The sequence below is a fragment of the Sus scrofa genome, chromosome 15 (genome assembly GCF_054392235.1).
Source record: "Sus scrofa isolate SSC_HxYL_T2T_F1_AM1 chromosome 15, Sscrofa_HxYL_maternal_Yorkshire_Landrace_v2.0, whole genome shotgun sequence".
Classification (NCBI taxonomy): domain Eukaryota; kingdom Metazoa; phylum Chordata; class Mammalia; order Artiodactyla; family Suidae; genus Sus; species Sus scrofa.
In genome coordinates, this window is record NC_139397.1 from 97233639 (window position 1) to 97256680 (window position 23042).

Here is a 23042-nt window from a genome sequence, read left to right on the forward strand (position 1 = left end):
GCTAGAGTTTCTAATCTTCTTACTCCACACCCAGTGACCCTATTATGCCATCCTCCTGCTTAGAAATGTTGGGTTGTTCTTTTTTTGCTCTTCAGGGCCACTTGCGGCATATGGAAGTTCCCAGGCTAGGGGGTGAATCAGAGCTGCAGCTGCCAGCCTACACCACAGCTCACAGCAATGCCATGTCTTTAACCCACTGAGGAAGGTCAGGGATCGAAGTCACATCCTCATGGATACTAGTTGGGTTTGTTACCACTGAGCCACAATGGGAACTCCAGAAATATTTTGCTCAAGTGTAGACATGAGCTTACTTATAAACAATGTTTAGCATTAGAGCAACATCTGAGGCAAACACAAGTGCTGTTACTAAAAACAACAACATCATAGGAGTTCCCATTGTGACTCCTCTGGTTAAGAACTAAATAGAAGTCAAGAGGACTCAGGTTCCATCCCTGGCTTTACTCATTGGGTTAAAGGATCCAGCATTGCTGCAAGCTGCTGCTGAGATCTGGCCTTGCTGTGTCTGTGGCCTAAGCTAGCAGCTAGCCTGGTCCGCTAGCCTGGGAACCTCCATATACGGCAGGTGTGGCCTTAAAAAGACAAAAATAAATAAATTAATAACAATATCAGGAAGTTCCCTCATGGTCTGGTGGTTAGGACTTGGTGCTTTCACCACTGAGGTCTGGGTGCAATCCCTGGTCTGGGAACTAAGATTCTACAACAAGCTGCTGCACGCTGTGGCAAAAAGAAAGAAAGAAAGAAAGAAAAGATAGGCCCAAGGACGTATTGCACAATACAGAGAATATAGCCAATATTTTATAATAACTTTTTTTTTTTTTGTCTTTTTAGGGCTGTACCCTCTGCATATGGAGTTTCCCAGGCTAGGGGTAGAACAGGAGCAGGAGTAGATCCGAGTCACATTTGTGACCTACACCTCAGCTCACGGCAACACTGGATCCTTAACCCACTGAACAAGGCCAGGGATTGAACCTGCGTCCTCATGGATGCTAGCAGATTTGTTTCCACTGAGCCATGACAGGACCTCCTTGTAATAACTTTAAATGGCGTGTACCCTTTAAAAACTGAATAAAATTTTCTTAAATGACAAGGGAAACAAATGACATCCACAAGTATGGATGCAACTTGCATTACATTTTCTAATTGAAGGCATTGCTGTAATACTGCTCACATTCTCACAGCCAAATATGGTGACTCTGCTATTCCCATTTGTTGTTACTCTCACCAACCTCTGAGTAGAATGATTCATGCTGTTCCCACTTACAAAGGGAAACTGGGGAACAGACTTGATCACAGAAACTGATCTCCCTACAATCCTATAAGTTTTATGAAATTACACAAAGATTTAGTCAGGTTTTAACTTCTTCCAGGAAATGTGAACATTTAGATTCTTATTTTTTTAGTTTATATGACTGAGAAAGAAGGTCACTTTTCATGCTGCAAAAGACCAAAAGTAGCCAAACAAGTCTTCTAGAATCAGTTTGAGACAGAATATAATTCTATTACCATCAAACAGGGTAGCATGCCCTGGTTTAATAATTATTTTTTAAATCTCAGGCCATCTCATACATTGAAGAAATTTGGTTAAACTATATTTTATTTTTATTTCGTGATGAAAGGAAAAGAGACTATAAGCTTACCTAACCTTTGGTAGTATTAAAGAGGGTATTTAAAACCTCTCCTTGACAAGTACTCAAAGACATATGAAACAGGTTATTTTTTACAATGTTGTTAACGTATAAAGTAGATAACAACTTAAATACTCAATAAGGGGAAGATAAAGTAAATAAATTATAGTATATTACCATAAAGGAATACTATAAAACTGTCAACATTGGTTATAAGGCATACATTTGTCATGTAAAAAATTTTATATTAGTGAGAAAAGGTATTTATATATAGTAAACCATTATGATTCCATTTTAATGAAAACCGCATTTTACATGCATAGGAATACATAGAAAAGAAAGGTTAGAAGGGCACACATCAAAGTAATAATAAAGTTTATTTCTGGGTAGCAGAATTATAAGTTGGTTGTTTTTTCTTTTTTTATATTTTAAAAACATTCACTCTAATGTTTCAGTTACTAAAAAAATAATAAAATTTTGTAGTACATCAGAAAGAGCTTCATCCAAAAAAAAGGTTAACATTAAGAAATTGTTGGAGTTCCCATCGTGGCTCAATGGAAATGAACCTGACTAGTGCCCATGAGGACACGGGTTTGATCCCTGGCCTCCCTCAGTGGGTTAAGGATCTGGAGTCGCTATGAGTTGTGGTGTAGGTCACAGACACAACTCAGATCCCGAGTTGCTGTGGCTGTGGTACAGATCAGCGGCTACAGCTCCAATTTGACCCCTAGCCTGGGAACTTCCAAATTTAGGTGCGGCCCTAAAAAGACCAAAAAAGAAAAAAGACAGAAATTGTTTTCAGTCATGTGGTACCTTGCCTTCTGCAGCATACTTCATACCAGCCAAGTGAGAAGTTTCTTCACTTTCCATCTGTCCCTGGGTAAACTGAAATACCAACTAAAATCAGAGGCATAACTCCAAGATCAAAATACAAAGGTTCAGGATGTCAATTCTCATTGCTAAAGTTTACTTATGCATTTATTCAATAAGTATTTATTATGCAGCTAAAATTTAAGGAACATAAGAATGAATCATGAGCAGATGCTTCTTCAGACACCCCAGTTACTAAGAGGACTCTACTTAAATTTAAAAAGAAATAATGCCACAAGCGAGGTGTGTGTGAAGGAGAGTTTTGTTTTGTTTTGCTTTTAAGGGAATTAGGGCAGTATTATTAAACAATAAAATAACACACAATTGAGATGTGATGTTGAAAAATTGAATTTTGTGGTTATATTATGTGCATTACCTTCTAATAATGAACTCTATATAGTTCTAAATGAAAAAAAGCAAGCTCCAAAATAATATGTATTTGTAAAATACACATTTTACACTCACAGGCCCACATATACATGTGTATACCAAAATCTTAACAATCTTAATCTTTAGATAGCAGAATCACATGTTTGTTTGCTGTTTTGCTTTGTTTTTTTATCAACTTGCCATCTATCATGTCCTATTTTACGACAATAAAGCTGAGTGGTGTATTGCAAATCATTAAATGCTGAAAACTGACCCATGGTGACCAAATAAAAGCTTCCATTGTGCCGTGATTAGTGCTGGACTATAAAGGAGCTAGTGCTGACACATCATAGATTGTGACCAGGATGAAGGCCTTGTCCCACTCCTGAGATAGCACTTGCTGTGATTTTTTTTTTTCATCCGATAACATTAAATGACACAATTATTGTCTCTACTTTGGCTGTAATGATCAGAGAACTGAGTAGATACCTAAAGACTGAAAAAAGGACCAAAATAACCAGACTCTTGAGGGTGTTTGCAATTATATGATCATGAATAACCAATATGACTTCACAATGAACTTTTCCTGTCCTGGTAATATACAGTCATCTTCTTACATAGCAGAGTGGCAGGCCTGGCAGGTCACAGAAAATAAATTGATGAAACCTAGCTTGACTTTTAAGAGGGCTTTTGATCCTGTCCTATTAGACATACTGAGAAAATATGACCAGGAGCAGGTGAGTGTTCATTAGCTAACTACAGACTTTTTTTTTTTTTTTTTTTTTTTTTTTAATCTTATCCAGGGCTGCACCCGCAGCATATGGAGGTTCCAAGGCTAGGGGTCTAATCAGAGCTGTAGCTGCCAGCCTATGCCACAGCCACAGCAACATAGGATCTGAGCCGCCTCTATGACCTACACCACAGCTCACAGCAATGCCAGATCCTTAACCCACTGAGCAAGGCCAGGGATTGAACCCTCAACCTCATGGTTCCTAGTCGGATTCGTTAACCAATGAGCCATGACAGAAACTCCTAAAATAACAATTTAAGATAAAACTATACAAATATCCAGCAGCAAAATTCAGAATTAAACTTAGTATGAAAAATATGCTCTAAGTTTACCTGGATTGTGGGAGATACAGAATTAGACAGGACTTGTATAGAAATCAGACTACCAATAGACACTGCAAATCAGCTTAAAATAATATTCTGACAATGGATACAGAATTAGGATTATGACATATAAGTGCATGTTGTATGCACTCATGTTGGCAATAGCACACTGTATTGCCTTGATTTGTTGGCAAGTCTTTCTCTCCCTCAGATTTGTTTTTATTTTGCTATTTTCCCTAGCAGAGTCTGGCATGAGGAGCCTTCAACAAATCCTTAAGAACAAGTGAGATCATCTTTCCATCTTCCTCAGGATACCCCCTCTAAAACACTAAGCCCCCCTTTGGAGCTATATATTTAAAAATGGATATGAGTAATTGGCTGACCATTTAGGAGAGAATTTAGAAATGTTAGGGGGCTGATAAATGAGAATGGGATTATTTAGTTTATAGAACTGGATTATTCGATTTCTGTAAGAGAGAGCAGAAGGTTTATTAGCCACAATGCTCAAACTCTGAAGATATCTTACGTAAAGGACATATATTTTTCTTTTTTTTTAACTGATATAATTTTTTATTTCACTCTTGAGTTTTTACACTTTTTCTGATTATTCCATGGAAGGTGGAAACTGGAACTGTTTAAAAGACATACACAAATCTAGTATATCAATAACTGGGGTTTTTGCTTTTTTTTTTTTTTTTGCTATACTATTTTCACAACCATGGGTGTGCTTGTTAGGCAATATAACCATCACAGAAACAAACATGAGGCAGAAAACTGGTAAGGAAAAACAAAGCAAGAGAGAGCTACCAGATAAACAGACAGGCTCATTCCACATTCACTTCTGTATTTTCAAGCGCCAAGTATTAACTGCACATTCTTGTTCAGCTAGAAAGGAGAGAGTGATTTTTTTTTTCCTTTTTTTTCTTTTGGTTTGTTTGAAATCAGTGCATGAATGTTTCTTTTCTCACTTCACCAGATGGACAAACAGATGGGCACTACGGCTATGTGAAATGTTTGAGGAAGAATGGGGGATGCTGTGAGACTGGTAGGCCTGGCTGTTCTTGACTCTCCCCATTGCAGTGTTCATGCAACTTCCCCTGTGCTACAGAGTCTTGCTGAAACATGTCTATGAACTTGACTGGATGGGCACACTTGGGAAAGCTGGTGACAGATGCCAACAAGAATTATCAGGGTTGGTTGTAACAAGGAGAAAGCATGGACTTTTTTTTTTTTTTTTTTTTAGATTTTTTTTTTAGTTTTTTGTCTTTTAGGGCTGCTCCCATGGCATATGGAGGTTCCCGGGCTAGGGGTCCAATCGGAGCAGCAGCCACTGGCCTACACCACAACCACAGCAACTCGGGATCCGATCCTCCTCTTCGACCTACACCACAGCTCACGGTAACACTGGATCCTTAACCCACTGAACAAGGGCAGGGATTGAACCCGCAACCTCATGGTTCCTAGTCAGATTCGTTAACCACTGCACCACAGTGAGAACTCCAAAGCATGGACATTTAAAAATACTTTTTTGATTCAGATCTTGGTAGGACTGAAGAGCAACCACCATGCAAAGAACTGGAGGAAGACAAAGCTGTGACGCGGGAAGCTCTTTTCAACTCTTTGAAGCAAGGCTGGCTCACCCAAGTGCTCACCAATGCCTCTCACCCACTCCAGGGCCCCTGTCCATATAGTATTAAACCAAAAACAAAGGGCAAAGAGAGAACTCAGAAAGGAAAAAAAAAAAAAAAAGGTGTGAGGAAGCAAAAGGACAGAAATTTAGAGAGGGAAGAGAAAACCGAAAACCAAAGTCAACAGTCAAAAAGGACAGTAGGAAAGAAGGTTTCGATTTTAAATTTTAAAAGCCTGGAGCTAGGAAGAACCCAGACTGAGTACTTAACTCCTCAAATTAAAGGAAATCTCTGCAGAACATTATCCTTAAGGTATCACCCAGGAAACAGATAAGGCCATTCATAAAATACAGGGCTTTTTTTCTTCTCTGATTGCAGTTACAAGGAAAACAGATTCCAATACTGAAGCACAAGTTGCCAATCAGTAACACGCTGCTGTAGGAAAAGGGTTTGAATCACATGTGACCTATAAGCACTAGACCTTTTCATGGTGTCGTAACCCAGTTATCTGCCACAAAGAATGTTAATTTCTGGCTTTGGGTTTTCTCAGAGAAAGATAACTATGGCCATCTGCAGTCATGAACTTTTGAGTGGCAGCAGCCCCAACCAGTCAAGTACCTACAAGCCCTGACAGAACGGGCAGAATTTCTGTGAATTATTGTGAAACTCAAATGCCGAACAAGGTGTCTCACTTCAAGTACCACTGCCACTATATAATCTCTATAACTTTCTGTACCTATACAACTTTACTATGGAACTGTATTTCAGTGACTATTTTGTTATTGGATTAAACTTTCCAAAACGTTACACATAATTCAGGTCTATTTTTTTCCTACCAGTATTACAAAACCCCATAATTACAGAGTTCAGTTTTTAAAAAAATTAAATACACAGTAATACCATCAATGTTAATCGAAATCAAAACTTCAGAATGCCGTGGCATTTACATGGCCAATCTGAGTTTTAGATCCGAATACCAGCTGTTTATCCCATAGACCATTTTGCTAGGCTGAGGCTATGAAAAATTGTGAGTCAATGTAAGATTCTTTTTTTTTTTTTTTAATCGCACAAAGGGATATACATGGAGTGTAAAGAGTGACACTGAAGAGGTCATGAAGCATGACAGGAATTAGTTCTCTCCCTCCCCAGCATCTCCTTCCTCTCCCTGGTTTTCTGACATCCATGAGAAAGACTGTCCCTAAGCAACTGCATGATCAGGGTGTGCTGTCTTTGTAGGACTCTTCATTCGGGGTGTCCAATTCAGCAATTGCTTCATCAAATGCCTTTTTTGCCAGGCTGCAAGCATTTTCAGGAGAGTTTAGAATCTCATAGTAGAAGACAGAGAAATTCAGTGCCAGGCCCAGTCAAATTGGGCATGTAGGCTTCATTTCTTTCTTACTAATTTCAAATGCTTCCGGAGTTCCTGCTGGGGCAAAACAGGATCAACAGCGTCTTAAGAGTGCTGGGATGAGGGTTCAATCCCAGCCCGGCACAGTGGGTTAAGGATTTAGCATCTGTGGCTTACATGGTGACTGCAGGTTGACTGGATCTGATTCCTGGCCCAGGAACTCCAGATGCCATGGGGCAGCCAAAAATGAAAAAAAAAAAAAAAAAAAAAAAAAAAAGGTATGAATGAAGATGGTGGAGTAGAAGGACTGGAGCTCAACTTCTCGCATAAAAGCAACAAAATTACAAACAACTGCTAAACAACCTTCAACCAAATAGACTGCAAACTATCAAAAAAGACATCCTACTTCAGAAGACAAAGAGGAGGCCACATGAAGGTGGTAGGAGGAGCGATTACATGATATAAGCAACCCCATACCCACCAGGTGGGCAGCCCACAGACTGGAAAGTAACTGTATCATAGAGACTCACCTACATGAGAGTTCTGAGCCCAGGTCAGGGCCCCATGTCTTGTGATCTGGCATTGGGAGAAGGAGCCCCCAGAGCATTTGGCACTCAGGGACAGTGGGACTTGTACATAGGAGCTCCATGAGCCTGGAGGAAACAGAGACCCCATTCTTGAAAGGTGCACACAGGCTTTCATGTGCACTGGGTCCCAGGGCAAAGCAAAGACTCCAAAGGGACCTGGGTTGGACCTGACTGCAGTTCTTGGAGGATCTCCTGAGAAAACAGGGGATGACTGTGACCTGCTGTGGGGGAAGGACATTGGAGGCAAAAGTCTCAGGAATGATCATCAGGATATGCTCCTCTAGAGGTGGCCATTTTGGAAAAATCTGGCCCCACCCATCAGGGCTGAGAAGCCCCAGGCCAAATGATAATCCAGGTGGGATCACAGCCCCACACATGAGCAAACAGGCTACCTAAAGACCCCCCAGGCACACAGCTGCCTCTAATCTCGCCCAGAGACAAAGCCCCACCCACCAGAGATAATAATCAGCTCCAGCTACCAGTGGGCAGGCACCAGTTCCTCCCATCAGGAAGCTTCCAGCAAGCCCCCTACCAACTTCGGCCACAAGGTGGGGCAGACATGAGAAGCAAGAGAGGCTACAACTCTATTGTCTGCAAAAAGGAGACCACACCAAAAATCTATACAAAATGAAAAGGCAGAGAATTATGACTCAGATAAAGGAGCAAGAAAAAACCCCAGAAAACAAGCTAAGTGATCTGGAGATAATCAACTTCCATGAAAAAGACTAGACTGATGATAGTGAAGATGATTCAAGGCATTGGAAATAAACTGGAGGCAAAGATTGATAAATTACAAGAAACACTGAGCAAATAAATACAAGATTTAAGGATTAAGCAAGCAGAGATACAAAATACAATAACTGAAATAAAAAATTCATTAGAAGCAACAAACAGCAGAATACAGGAGGCAGAAGAACAAATAAGCAAGGTGAAGGACAGACTAGTGGAAATCACTAATGTGGAACAAAAAAGAGAAAAAGATTGAAAAAAAATGAAGACAATCTAAGAGAACTCTGGGACAACAGTAAAGGCACCAAAATCCCTATTACAGGTGGGCCAGAAGGAGAAGACAGGGAGAAAAGGCCAGAAAAAAATATTTGAAGAGATAATAGGTGAAAACTTCCCTAGCATGGAAAAGGAATCACTCAAATCCAGGAAGTGCAACGAGTACCATATAAAATGCTTCCTGATAAGCCTGCTGGGAGTTCTACACAGTGGTTTGTTTATTGTCTCCAGATGCCACCTCAGAAAGATATCTAAAATAACCTCCTTTCATTTTCAAGTAGAACACCTTACTTTCTGGTTATATAGCATTGGAAATTAGGTATTTGTCCAAAAGCTCCAGAGCATCATTAAAGATGTCCTGAGCTCTGCCTCAATCTTCTCACGGTACTCTTTGCCCATCTGCTGCTGCTCCTGGTTCCTCTCTGTTTCCTGCTCTATGCTGGAGATGACATGCCAAGAAGAAAGGTGGGCTCCAACGATATTCTTTAGGCAACAGAGAGCAGATTTCTCTCCTCATTGGAGAGTTCATACCCCTGCTCCATGACTGCCTCATGGCCTCAGCCATGTCATCATAGAGCTCTGCCTGCTCGGTGAGTTTGGCTTTCTGTACCAGCTCACTTTTATCCATGGCCATTCCCATGGGACGGGTGCAGGGGCAAAAACACTTTCATGTGGAGCTCTGGCAATGGTGATGGCTTCCTTCCCAAGCCCAGTCCTCTGGAGGCGGCAAGCCGCCATATCTTTTTCTACTAGAAATGCCCGGAAATGGCTGGGTCTGAAGTTTAGATTAGGGAAATGAACCATTAAAAACTGTAATAGTTAATAATAATAATAGCAACAATAGCAAAACTAAAATACATTTTGCTGAAGGCTTTCACAAAAGAGCTGGCTCTTCAGCTCTGGTGATGAAGGTTACATATGAGCCCCTGTTAATTAAGGAACTGGCCTCTCAAAAGCAAACCCCTCCCAGAGCCAGGACTCCAGAATTTCATGATAAATATGAGTAATCAGCCATCATCAGAAGCTTTGCACAATTAAGCTGAAAATGCAAAACTCAATTTTATTTTCATGATATTTATGTTCTAGGCATCATAGAGGTCTATATCGATAGATTATAAACTATCCTGTGGATATATAGAAAGTAGATTTCTGGAAAATGCCGTAATTATTCATAGATTTCAATTCTTTCCTAATTAGCTGGTTATTAATTCAGAATGTTTTAAATAAAATGATATTAAATACAATAAAGTTATTTCAGCTTCAAAATGAAACTAATATATCCAATATACACAGTAAATAGTAAGAATATATATATATTTGGGTAGAAAATAACCCAAATCTTGTTGATTCTTTTGATCTATTTATTGAAATATTATATTATTCTATTCTTTGGCCATTGTTTTTATTTGCAATCCATAACCATTCTAATAACCCATCTGTCACCATAAAGAGCCTCTTGGTTTCTTTTCCTTTCCAAAAAGCAGTGAAAGGGTCCCCAAACCTATTGATTTAGCACCAAATTTAAATAAGCCCAGAGACCCTCTCACTTTTCACACTGAGTAGAGCAAGGTCAGACTGGGCATCTTCCAAATGTAAAGGCTTAATTGGACTAATTCTTTCATGATAATAATGTATATTTAAGATAGCCACTAAAAATTGTCAATGCTAATTTAGTAGATCAATTCCATTAAATGCTTTGAACTTTTCACCACTTGCTAATCTCATCTATTAAATCTGCTGTTTTGTTGAAAATCTGAAGCTATAACTTAATATCAAACTATAACAATTTTAGCCAGACCTAAGAAATACTTCCTTATATGTAAAATATACACTTAAAGGATCTTAAGTTGTATTAAATGGCAAGATTCTAGTCATAAAATTTCCTGTGGGCAAAAGCAGAGTGATCTTATCACTCTTCTAGCAATTGATATTATGGTAAGGAGCATGCAGGGTGGTTTGTTTGTTTTTAATTTCAGAAATACATGTTTTTTGTGTCTAAAGCAAAGCTTTAACATCTATGATTATTGGTTATAGACTAACATTTATATAACTACATGGTTGAGATTTTGATACCAGCTACCATGTCATCTAGGTAACAGTTCAATTCACATCAATAAAAATATCAAGATTTTGCTCAACATTTTGATGAGTGACCTAAGCAATATAACTCATTAATGTAAAACTAGAAATATATTTGTTAATTAGATAATGAAGAGTTTCGAGAGAAGAGACTCCACACCACTATCAAATATCCACCATGTCTCATTTGTTTGGAACTAGCTTCTAAGGCTATTTTTATTCCCTGTGATTTACCACCAGTATCCTCTGGGTGATAGTTGAGGAAACAGATGCTGGGAATCTCTCTGCTCAGTTCCTGAGAGGAGAATTCTGACTCACAGCCGTGCCAGCTCCCTGCTTTGTACTCGCTCTTGCTGAGGGTGGTGGAGTAAAACGTAAATGACTGCCTGATTTCCAGTCTCTCACTGCCAGTTTCCTCAAAGTTTCCACTTACGCATTTGACTCCTTTACCAACTTCGTTTGAAGTTCCCATTTCAAAATCCTGAACGGCATGTTCCCAGGATACATTTAATTTTTTTAACTCATTCTGTGGGGATTTTCCAACTGAAATAAAAAATAAATTGAAAACTGGGGAAGGTTTTTTGTTTTTTAAGTTTTCCCTTCACTGTTGAGTGGGAATACTAATATCTGCATGAGGGAAGACGCAGGGGGGAAAAATTATAAAATGCTCCCTTCCCAGCTCCAAGCACACTTTCTGGTGGAGAACCAAAAACCTTTCCCAAATTTCTTGGACCCTGTTACTTACTGTGAAATGGTTTGAACTAAAATAGATCTGCTTCTATTTGGAAATTATATTTAAATCGTTAATTAAAAATAAGGAATTCCCGTCGTGGCTCAGCAGAAACGAATCTGACTAGCATCCATGAGGACGCAGGTTCAATCCCTGGCCTTGCTCAGGGGTTAAGGATCCCTCGTTGCGTTGCCATGAGCTGTGGTGTACGTCACAGACACGGCTTGGATCCCACGTTGCTGTAGCTGTGGTATAGGCCAGCAGCTACAGCTTCATTTCGACCCCTAGCCTGGGAACCACCATATGCCGAGGGTGCAGCCCTAAAAAGACAAAAATAAAATAAAATAAAATAATAAATTTTTAATAAAAAATAATATTTATTAAATGTCCACAAAGTACAGAGCTTTATTCATTCTTAGCACATTTAGGCTAATAAGAATATTGGGGAGGGGGAATAATCTAAGCAGTTTAAATACATTTTATAATGGATTTATAACGGAGGAACATTATAAATGGAGAATTCAGTTTCACAAGGCAATGTTTTCTATTAAATCTATTACATTACAGAGAAATTCACTGGCTAATCTATGTTTTTACAAAGCTCTTTAAAAAAAAAAAAAAAACCCTACTTTATTTTAAACAATAGCACTCATATAGGTGATTTTTGCAATTTAATTTTATGTTAACAATGGGATTTCCTTATTAAGCTCCACTGATTTACCTAAAGTTTTACTTATTAATCCTATTATTTAATGTGGTTTAACAATAGCCCAGAATAATTGATTCAGGCTATTTTTACATTAGGAAAACTTAGCAATTGTTATTGCGTTTCAGATAAAATGAGTATCGATGAATTAGGTCTCAAAACATAACTACAACACCTCCTGTTGGTATACATCTATGTGAGACTAAGGCAACAAGTCGATTTACTAATTTAAAGGAAATCTGTCAGCTCTTAGGGGTGGGGAAATGTGTTTGTTTATTAGCATATAGATCAAGCAACCAACTATAGACTAAATTACTGCTTTTCGATCCTAAAGACACCTACCCACATTCAAGTTTGCACCATATGATTCTTTGTGGAAGCCCTCACTGGTAGATTGGCTCAGCGTCTCCTCACTACCACCAAATAAATATTTCTTACCAGCCACAAAAATATATATATTGTGCCATATCAGTAACATTCTAATAGAAAATGAGGCACTTCGAACAAGGAAAACTACTTTAATGAAAAAATTTGGTGAGATGCCTATAATGAGCAAAGAACCTTAAAATGCAAGAGATTCTCCACTGGAAATCCTCATAAACCACTACACACGCCAGGCAAAATGTCAATATAAAAATCGACATTTAAAAAATCCATTTCCCAATATCTTGCTCAGATATTAAAAGAAAACTACACACACACATATATGATGCCAAACCACTTTTGTAGCTGCAACAAAAACTAATGTTTAACAGTTATATTCTTGTGCTCTATGTATATACAAAACACCAAAATAACCAATTGATTCAATCAGACATCTGAGCAAAGAAGTCAGTCAAACTGCTCGGTAATCTAAACTATCCGGCCACCCAAGCAAAGAGGTAAATTCATCACTTACATATAAACGAAAAAGTTAGGGTCAGCAATATATTTATGGTGAAATAGACTAGAAGAAGAAAAAAAAGGTTTTTAATTAATACTTCAGCTCTGGTTTATGAATCACAAAACTAAAATCTCCCCACTATACACAACTACAGTTGCCTAATTTAAAAGTCTCAGGCAGCACCAACAAGAGTGAGACATACTCTCATTTTAATGTATCCCTGATACCATCAAATGGCCTAATAAATGCAATACTGAAGGTCAAGTCAACAGCATCCCAAGGGTTAAGTTCTGTGTTGTGAATAATTTTGAAAAAGTATCCTAGTAAGAATCAGGCTTAGGCTAGCTCAGCAAGGGGAACTATTCTATAATGAGGCTTGGCCAGGACCAGTCCCAGCAGAATTAATTTTGTTCAGTAGAACACCTAGATAAATTAGTTTTGCTTTAAATATTGAGTCCTAAAAGAGTTAAAAGAGGGAGAATATCAATCAATAATTTTTAGATTAACTACTTTGTATATGACAAAACAAAATTAACTTTGGCATTACAACCCCTTCTTCTGGCATTTCAGATGAACCCCCAAGTTTAAAATAAATAATTGAAAATTTAAAAACTAACCAAATATGTGCATTTGTTTCTTGGTACAGAATACTCACTGCCTAGTTTGTGAAAAGAAAAGATCACTCATACATTTAGTTGAATTACAAATATGGTTATTTTAGTTATTAAAATAATCACATCTAAGAATTAAAAATCCCGAAAAAAAAATACAGAAAGATTTCTATAGGGCTTTTTAATGGAACTACTAAAGCAGTTAAGTTTTAAAAATTAAGTGAAAAATAATATCTGTTAACAATGTTAGATTCTTAAATTTTTATTTTAATAGATTATTTCTTCCAAGCTTATTTATTATTTCCCTTTTATAAAACTGATTTCTATTGAAATATTTGTGCAGAATTAAAATCATGTCTACAAATGGCAAAAATTTTTAACTAAAACCTCCTTGTGTTTTAATGACTGTTTCTAGTTTAAGGACTACCAAAAAGGTAAGTACAAGATTCATTTCCACGGGAGATGAAATCAGCTTTTAACCCGGCCAATTGCCCATATAAACAATCTTCAACATTATTTGGTCATCATTTGGTAATCAAAATGGCAAACCACAACCATACTGAATTTACATTCATGTGCCAAAAAGTTATTTAGCAGATAACTAGAGATAGATGAAATGTCTCTTTAACAGATTCTTTTAAGAATACATCTACAGGAAGCATCAGGTTTTCAGGCATTAAAAAAAAAAAGAAGCAGTTGAAGAGTGGCACCCAGAGGTGAAAAGTATATTACTTCTAGAGATATATGTGGTTAACCATAATCTGCTTGTTAGCCATCCTTTTTGTCACCTCCAGGTTTTTCACTAGTAATGCACCAGAAATCATTTTTTTCCTAGTTGCATATTGAAATACCATATTTTAATGAATAAAAACAAATGTTTATTTTAGAAAAAGTCCTCTACTTCTGAATTAAATTGCATATCAATCTCCCCTTCAAAACAATAAACAAAGTGAACACCAGGCAAAATACCTTCCAGAACTGAATACAATGTCCCATTTGTCTAATTCTAACCTATCAAAATTATTAACCAAAACATTGTTAAGAAAAAGATCTGTGACTACTACATAATTTCTATACACCCAAAACTATGTTTTTTCTAAAAATGTAAATGTTGAACTACTGTATACCCTGAACCATTATTATAATCCTGGGGAGATATTAAGAATTTAGTATTGAACCCTCCCATTGTTATGAGGGTAATTACAGCAGAGGATGGGAGTGGGAATAAGCAAGTACAAGAAAAGGAAATAAGAATTGTTTTAATTTATATAGGAAGTTTAAAAATAACAAAATCTATTTTGACCAAAATTAAAATGAGTCTGCCAATTTTTAACTAAAGAAGCTCCATACCTTTGAACCTGCCAACTAGCAACTGCATTATGCATTTGGCTGGCACTGAATTCCTAAACTGATCTGCGGAAAAACACCTCCCCCTGGGTCTAATCAACTTCAAGGAGCTTCAAATAAACCTCAGTTTGGGGGGCCAGAGCAGGTATGGTTTTTTAAGAGCCTCAGAAGAACAGAGTCCTATTTTTGCTTTTGTGCTGAAAGGCTCACCTGTACTTAGTAGAGAGGGTTTTCTAGGCCAGTTAGGCCTAATCTATCATGGATTTTCATCCGTTACTGGGTTTCCATTACCTTTTGTCAGACGTTTTCTCCAAGATCCCGCTGCTTCTTTTTAATCACCTAAGAAGCAACACTGATGTGACAAGCTCCAGAATAAGGCTCATCCTTTCTTATCTGCATCTTCCGCCTAATGATGAGAAATGGGCTTCCATAAACTTGAAAAAGGCAGGGAAATGCTGCCAAAGTCATTACCCACTACTTTGAATTGGAAAGAAGAGACCCGTCCCTTTTTAGAATATTAATAAAGTATAAAAAATTTTTACAAAGCCGTCAGCATTTCACATGTGAAATAAATAAAACTGCATGAAACTGCCCGGTGATATTTTGAAAGAAAAACAAAATAACCTCATTTCCTACTCTCTGAAATCTACATCAGAATATATCCTCGATTTTGCATATCAAGCAGTGTTCAATTGTCTGACAGAAATGAGAGGATTATGCTTGCATGAAAGCTCCCATTTTGATAACCTTCTTCTTGTCTCATTTTCCCTTTCCCATAAACAGCAGGGTTGTTGCCTAAATCAGTATTTTGGCATCAAGGAGTAGCTTCTAAATCGCCAGCATGCTATCTGCCCATGAATAGGCTGTGGATGCAGCTAATGCCGGCCTGTCTGCCTACTGCGGCTAAGTCTCAGAGCAAAACTGCAGGCTTTCTGATACTCAAAACCACACCATCATTGCCCATATTTGGTGGTTCCATTACAGTAACAGTCTGAAGGAGCATCAGGCTTATAGCATTTTGCAGCAGACCTTAAGGAAGCTGCTGAGCATGGATCATACTGATCTCCAGCCATTCTTAGAAAATCCACCGCTGTTCCCAGATCTGCTGCCAGCAAAGGCAAGACACAGCGGAAGATCTGCACGCCATCTAGTGGATTCTACTGATCTGGGGAAGTCACCAAAAGTGTGGAGGTTATATGAGATTTGGGAAACAATCCCCAAATCTTACAGCCAAACTATAAAATACATTTTTCTGCAAACTATAATTGAAGCAGTGAGAAAGGTGTTTCTAAAAACAGAGTAAGAGAATATACATTAAATCACTCTTAGAGGAATTTCACTACTGGTTTTTCAAAATGAACCTTAAGTCTTTGAAATGTCAAAGTACTTTCATTACTTATACACTTACTACAAAAAGGAAAATACGCAAAGTTTATTTTGACAAAATGTTACCATTTCCCTATAATCTGCCAAATTGGATACTGCACAATTACATTTTACCTTAAGGGTTTATAGTTCAGTAAGCCAATCGAAATAGAATTGAATCCTTATTTTTCCTGCCACCTAAAATACACATGAATACTAATGATGCTGCTCCACCAACTATTTCCACCTTCTTCACCCCAACATCATCTATTCCTAACGTCTCAGAAAAGAAGAGTTACTCCCTCTGTCCTTTACACAGACACGTTTTCTGGATGAAAGAACTTCAACTTTCTCCTTGGCAATGTTATCTACTACTTAGTTTAATATCAGATTCAAAATACAGCTCCTGGAAAGTTGTACCTCTGACTGATCCAAAATCATTTCCTATTTCCAAATGTATTTTATTTAACATTGCCACTTGTCTCTGATTTCCTAATGCTTATCTCCACAAACAGCACTTTTGTGTGACCCATATCCTCTAGCACATTACGAGGAGCCCACTATTAAATGTTGAATAAAAGCTATGACATAAGCAGATGACTGTCTCTGTCAAGATCTGTCAATAAATATTCTGCCCTTTTTGATGGGCTAAATGTATCATTAATGTCTCACATTTACTGAGCCTTACTAAAGTAGACGCTGTGTTAAGTACTTATACATTTTCTCATTGGATGCTTACAGCAGCCTTGTGAAATAAGTATTGCTACTGTTCTTATTTTATAGTTCAGGATAACTGAGTTTGAAATGTTGAGAAATTCACTCAGTTGACATAGGTAGTAAAAGGTAGACCTAGAACCTGATCTCAGTCTGTCTCCAGAGCGTATACTCTGAACTACTATACTACATTTTGCCTATTTTGTTATTTTGTTGTCTATGTTGTTATTAAATATATGATATAGTATGATATTATTACTGGTTGTATTATATTTCAATGATTCACTTCACATACTTATTTTATTCTGTGCAGAATCAGTTATCTTAGATAGTTGCTAAAAATTATTCAGGTTGTTCATATTTTTTACCATGTTTATTCTTCAAAGAATGAGCTTACTATAATTAAAAGATCTGTACAGAGGAAGGAAAAGAAATTACTTTGCTGATCAAAGGACTGATGTAGGAAAATATGCAAGCTGACTGCATTTAGCTAAGATTGCAACAATGAAGTGGAAGAGCTAGGGGAAATGGGAGATCTGGTAATAACTGTTTCTTTGTTTTTTCAGTTCACCTGACCTCTTTAAACATTTTAATTTAGAAATGCCCCTCACAGTCCTCAAGCTTGGCCTCATGAGTAAGCAAATTAGGAACCCCACAGGAACCACCTGTGGGATTTCATTTCAAGGGAATTGGAAAGGGCTCCCAACCCCCTGAAATATTTTAAAATATTTAAAAATGCATTCTCAGAGCTTCTTGCCTTCGACTTAGTCAAAAACGGAACAACATTGGCCTTAATCGCTCAATACTTCAAAGAACCCACATAACCCCAAACAATAAAATGAATAACAAGGTAAATCCATACAATGAAATATTATTCAGCATTGAAAATGAATGCAATAATGCCACACACAACACAGATGAATCTCAAAGTATAACTGTGAGCAACTGAAGCAAGACACTGAAGAATATATATAATCCCACTTACCAAAAGTGCCCAAACAAATCAAACTAAACTATGTTGTTCAGGGGCACATAACTCAAATGAGAAAACTATAGAGAAACACTAGGAAATAATGCCACAAAAGTCCAGCTAGCAGTTGCCTCTAAGAAGGGGGAAATGGGATAGAGAAGGAGACTGGGAAATTTCTGGAGGTCTGGCAATATTTCATCAAATTGTACACTCATGTGGTGTTCACTTCCATGTTTGTATGTTTCCTACAATATAACCTATTAAATGTAAGATTAAAGTTACACAATAAAAATGTAAAATGAACATATTCAATGATCACTCTAAAAATGAATCAGGCAGGGAGTCCCCATTGTGGCACAGTGGAAGTGAATCCGACTAGGAACCATGAGGTTTCAGCTTCGATCCCTGGCCTCACTCAGCAGGTTAAGGATCTGGCGTTGCCGTGAGCTGTGGTATAGGTTGCAGATACAGCTTGGATGTGGCGTTGCCGTGGCTGTGATGTAGGCTGGCAGCTGTAGCTGCAATTCGACTCCTAACCTGGGAACCTCCATATGCTATGGGTGTGGCCCTAAAAAGCAAAAAATAAAAATAAAAATAAATGAAAAATAAAAATGCATCAGGAAAAAGAACACATTAAGCTTTCTCCATCATTTGTGCTTTGATGAGAATAAGTTTATTAGCTCTGTGATGGCAAGCAGACTTGGGTGAAAAAAAGGGGGAAAAAAGCACAAAGATACTAAATTCTAGAAGAATACACTGGTTGAATTGTGAGCTCTGGAATGAGACCTGAACTTGGCCTACAGCCCTGTTACTTGCCAACCATGGGCCTTGGGCTGATGTATAAACCTCCCAAACCTCCATTCTCCACCTACAAAATGAAGGCTATAGTTACATCACAGGATCGTTATGAGGCTTATACAATGTACTGGCTTTTATTAATTACCCAGAAAGTGTTTTTTCTTCTCCTGAGATTGGAAGCAGAGGGAGAAATCACTATAGGGAATAGAAAAGGAGAAACCTCAGAGACTGAACTCAGTGTATTTCCTTTCCACGCATCCCTGGTCACTCCTCAACCTCACCACTTCTTCCTGAACCACTTACCCAAGGTTGCTCTAGAAAGTCACCAGGACCTACCTACTTGTTAATAAACCCAATGAACATCTCTTTTCCACATCATTTGACACTTTTGACTGTTCCTTTCTCTTTGAAATTCTTCTCTTGGTTTCTTCAGTACCCTGCGGGGTCCCCTTCTACCCAGCCCCTTACCACTACCTTTGCCAATTCCTTCCTGTCTTCCAAAAGTCTCCTAATTAGTCCTCTCCAGTGTGCAACGCCCCCACCCCAATCCTTTCCCCACACTTCAGTCAGGCTGTTGTCCTAAAACATAAATCTCATCATGCTTCTTCTCCAGAGCCTTCAAATGAACCTCTATGATCTCTAGCCCTGAACCACGTGGTCTGTCTGTCTTCGGGCTCATCTATTGCCATGCTAACCCTCCCAAACTCAGTTGGACCATCTTGCCTTTATACCACCAGTCCTCTCTGCCTGGAAGGACCCAATCTTCTGCCCCACCCTTCACCATTTTGCCTGCCTCACTTACACATCTTCGAAGTCTCCTTCCTACACACCACTCACCCTTTCTAGATTACCTGCCTGCCTTTATAATCAGTACACTCTCTGATCATTCTGCACTATTTGTGTGATGGCCTATGTCTTCATAAGACTGTAAACTCCTTAAAGGCTGGCATTATTGCTTACTTACCTTTGTACACCACCACCCAACTCAGGGACAAATACTTAGATAAGAAAATTAATGAATCAGGCAAATAATCGATGCTTACCTCACAGTTCTACAGGAGTACCATTGCCATCCCTTCTACTCTAACTCTCTCACCCACTCCTGAAGGGAAAAGGTGTTATGTATCATATTCTTGTCCCTTTAAGTCTTTAGCATTTCTTGCCTTATCATAATTACTATATTTTTGCCATATAATATTAACTAATCAAAAACTTCATAGGTAAGTTAAACCTCTCAATCCTGTTCAATACACTATGTGTGTAATTGGACAACCGTGAGTTTCAGTCCTAGCTCTGTCACTAATAGCCACAGGAGCCTGATAAGTCACTCAACCCAAATTTGTTTTCTCACATATTAAGTGAGAGTAAAAGTACCTAACACATGGCTTTCTTGTGAGGCTAAATGAACTAATGTACCTAAAGCACTTAGCACATTGCCTAGCACAAATAAGTATGCAATAAATATTAGCTATTATTATTAATGTACAATTAAGACACTCCACGGACTACAATTTATTAGTTATAAATTATAGTGTTCATTACAGCGCTCTGTACTTTTCAAAACTAATAGTCACTTTGTTTTTAAGAGTAAGGCTTCAACAATGAGAAAAAGAGAGATTTTATAAATATATATAGAAAAAAGCTAAAACATATGCTTGTATTAATTTGGGGGGGGTGTCTTTTTGTCTTTTCTAGGGCCATTCCCTCAGCATATGGAAATTCCCAGCCTACGAATCCAATCGGAGCTGTAGATGCCGGCCTACACCAGAAGCACAGCAACTCAGGATCCGAGCCACGTCTGAGACCTACACCACAGCTCACAGCAATGCTGGATCCTTAACCCACTGAGCAAGGGCAGGGATAGAACCCACAACCTCATGGTTCCTAGTTGGATTCATTAACCACTGCGCCACGACGGGAACGCCGTGTTAAATATTTTAACAGTATAACTACTTTGCTTATTTTATAACTGAAAAATATCCAAAGTAGAATAAATTCAGTGAAAATATAAGTAGATTCCATTCAGTAAATGTTAGTATCTTCACAGTGGAATCCATGTATTTTATTAAGTACATTAATCATATATATTATTCACTGGTGAAATATGCTTTAAGTATATAACATGAAAAAATCTGATATCACAAAACTTAACCTTTATTATTCCTATTTTCTGTGCTTAATATTGCAATTAAAATTTTGTTAAATTTCAAATTATGGTTTTGAAGAATGCAATCAGAACAGAAAAAAAAGAAGTGAAAGAAAATAGAATTGATTAGAAAGAACCATATGTGGACACTTGCATGGCTTCTGTAAATATGAGGACAAGATTTTTGAAAGATATTCCTTATCTTTACATAATAAATATATTTGTATTTTTAAATATCACTAATATAAAAGTAAAGGATCTGTTTGAGCCAGAAAACTTATTTTCCCTCTCTTAATTGCCCCCCCACAAAAAAAAGAAATGCCACACATAAGCCACTTTATTCAGAAAGGAGAATCTCATGACAATAGGATTATTATGACAAGCATTTTCCACACTTTATTCTTTATGCCCAGAACGACATTGGTAAGATAAGACATTTTAAAAGTCAATAGCACTTATTTTGAAGTTTAAACTATCATGTTAAAAAAAAGTCATTTCCTTAAACAGGAAATGTATTAATAATGGCACAAAAGACAGTACAAGTCTTACTGTAGAGTACAATGTTTCCCTTCAAAAAGAAAATAATATCCTTATCCTCAAAGGGTAGCAACTCTTTAAGTCGTTGTTTAAAAAAATAAATACAGGAGGGGAAAAAATCTTGGCACCCTTCACCTCACATTTGCATGTATTTTGCTGAGTTCTGATCATTTGATTTAACTAAAGATTTAAGTTAAGACTGTCTGAAATTTAAAGTTGCATCAATATTCTCTAGTTCTCACCAATCAAACAAGGTCTATTTGCTTTATATATGTATTTTTAATACAATCATCTCCCAAATTAGCATATTTTTCCAAGTCATCCATTCTCTTATGCATCCTACCCAGAAAAGCTCTGCAAAGAAAGACTTATTAAGATACATTTTATAGACTCCTAAAGTTTTTAGACTTACTTATTGAATTTTAAGTTGGAAACACTTTGGGCATTATTAATTTGTATTTTATTTGCAATTACTTTGGATTAGATAGTATGGGGTAGGAGGATTCCAAGCGATGTGCCTGGATTCAAAGTAGATTTTAATTACCTATTATCTAAAAACATATAACCTTATATTCTGCCTAATTCATTCACCAACAAGCCTGACTTTTCCATTCTTACCTAGATAAAATTTCCCCATTTGATTATAATACAAAACTTTAGTTTTAGTTTAGCCTATTAACTGAGTGTGTGTGTGTGTGTAGTCCTTTGTGTGTGGACCAGCTACTGGTCAATCAAAGGCATTGTCAAGTCCATCCTGAAATACAACAAACTAGATTGTGTCTGTCCACATCAAAAAAATCCATCAAGACACATCAAAATTAAAGGAGTTTGGGGAGTTCCTGTCATAGCTCATCGGACAACAAATCCGACTAGCATCCATGAGGATTCAGGTTCCATCCCTGGCCTCACTCACTGGGTTGAGGATCTGGCCTTGCTGTGGCTGTGGTGTAGGCTGGCAGCTACAGCTCCAATTGGACCCCTAGCCTGGGAACCTCCATGTGCCTTGGGGTGGCCCTAGAAAGACAAAAAAAAAATTAAGGAGTTTGGGTCAAACATTCTAAATTCTTTTTCCAAAGTAGCTGACAGATTTCCTGGAGTTAACGAAAGATAGTGGGGCCACTCTCTCCAGGAACTGAGTCAACTCATTGAGTCAGCATGTTTGTGAGTGAACGATTACTTGAAAACTGTGAACACAGTGGAAGCTCCTTATTTTCCAGGTTTAGATTATATGTTAGTCTCTGGAAAGAGATGGTTCCCTACTTGCTAAAACTAACTTTCTAAGATGGGACATTCCCAAGTCTCCAAAATTATTGCTTCACTTTTGAATTAGCATTCTCAGGATCCAGGATGGAGATTACTCCCGTGAAAATAACTTTTTACTAAAAACTAGTTTCAGCAGTGATTTAGAAATGCTTCTTCTTAAAAGTCTCATTTTTATGAGCAAAGATCTGTGTTGGCAGGGTAACAGAAGAGCAAAGATGGAATTTTTATTTTTCCATAAAGCTGGAGGTTGCATAAATATATCAACATGAAAGGCATATCTTTTTAAATACGAATTACCTAAAAATGTGATTTTTAACCAACTGCTGG

At 37.7% G+C, this 23042-nt stretch overlaps 2 long non-coding RNA genes and 1 pseudogene across 2 annotated transcripts in view; 1 reads left to right on the top strand and 2 right to left on the bottom strand.

The window, feature by feature from the left end:
• Positions 1-23042, top strand: part of LOC146396001 (uncharacterized) — an 881025-nt gene that overhangs the window by 717315 nt on the left and 140668 nt on the right. The gene's annotated exons all lie outside the window — the stretch shown is intronic.
• Positions 1-23042, bottom strand: part of LOC110256983 (uncharacterized) — a 218842-nt gene that overhangs the window by 144917 nt on the left and 50883 nt on the right. The window lies entirely within an intron of this gene.
• On the bottom strand, positions 6756-9206 carry LOC100516702 (14-3-3 protein beta/alpha-like; annotated as a pseudogene).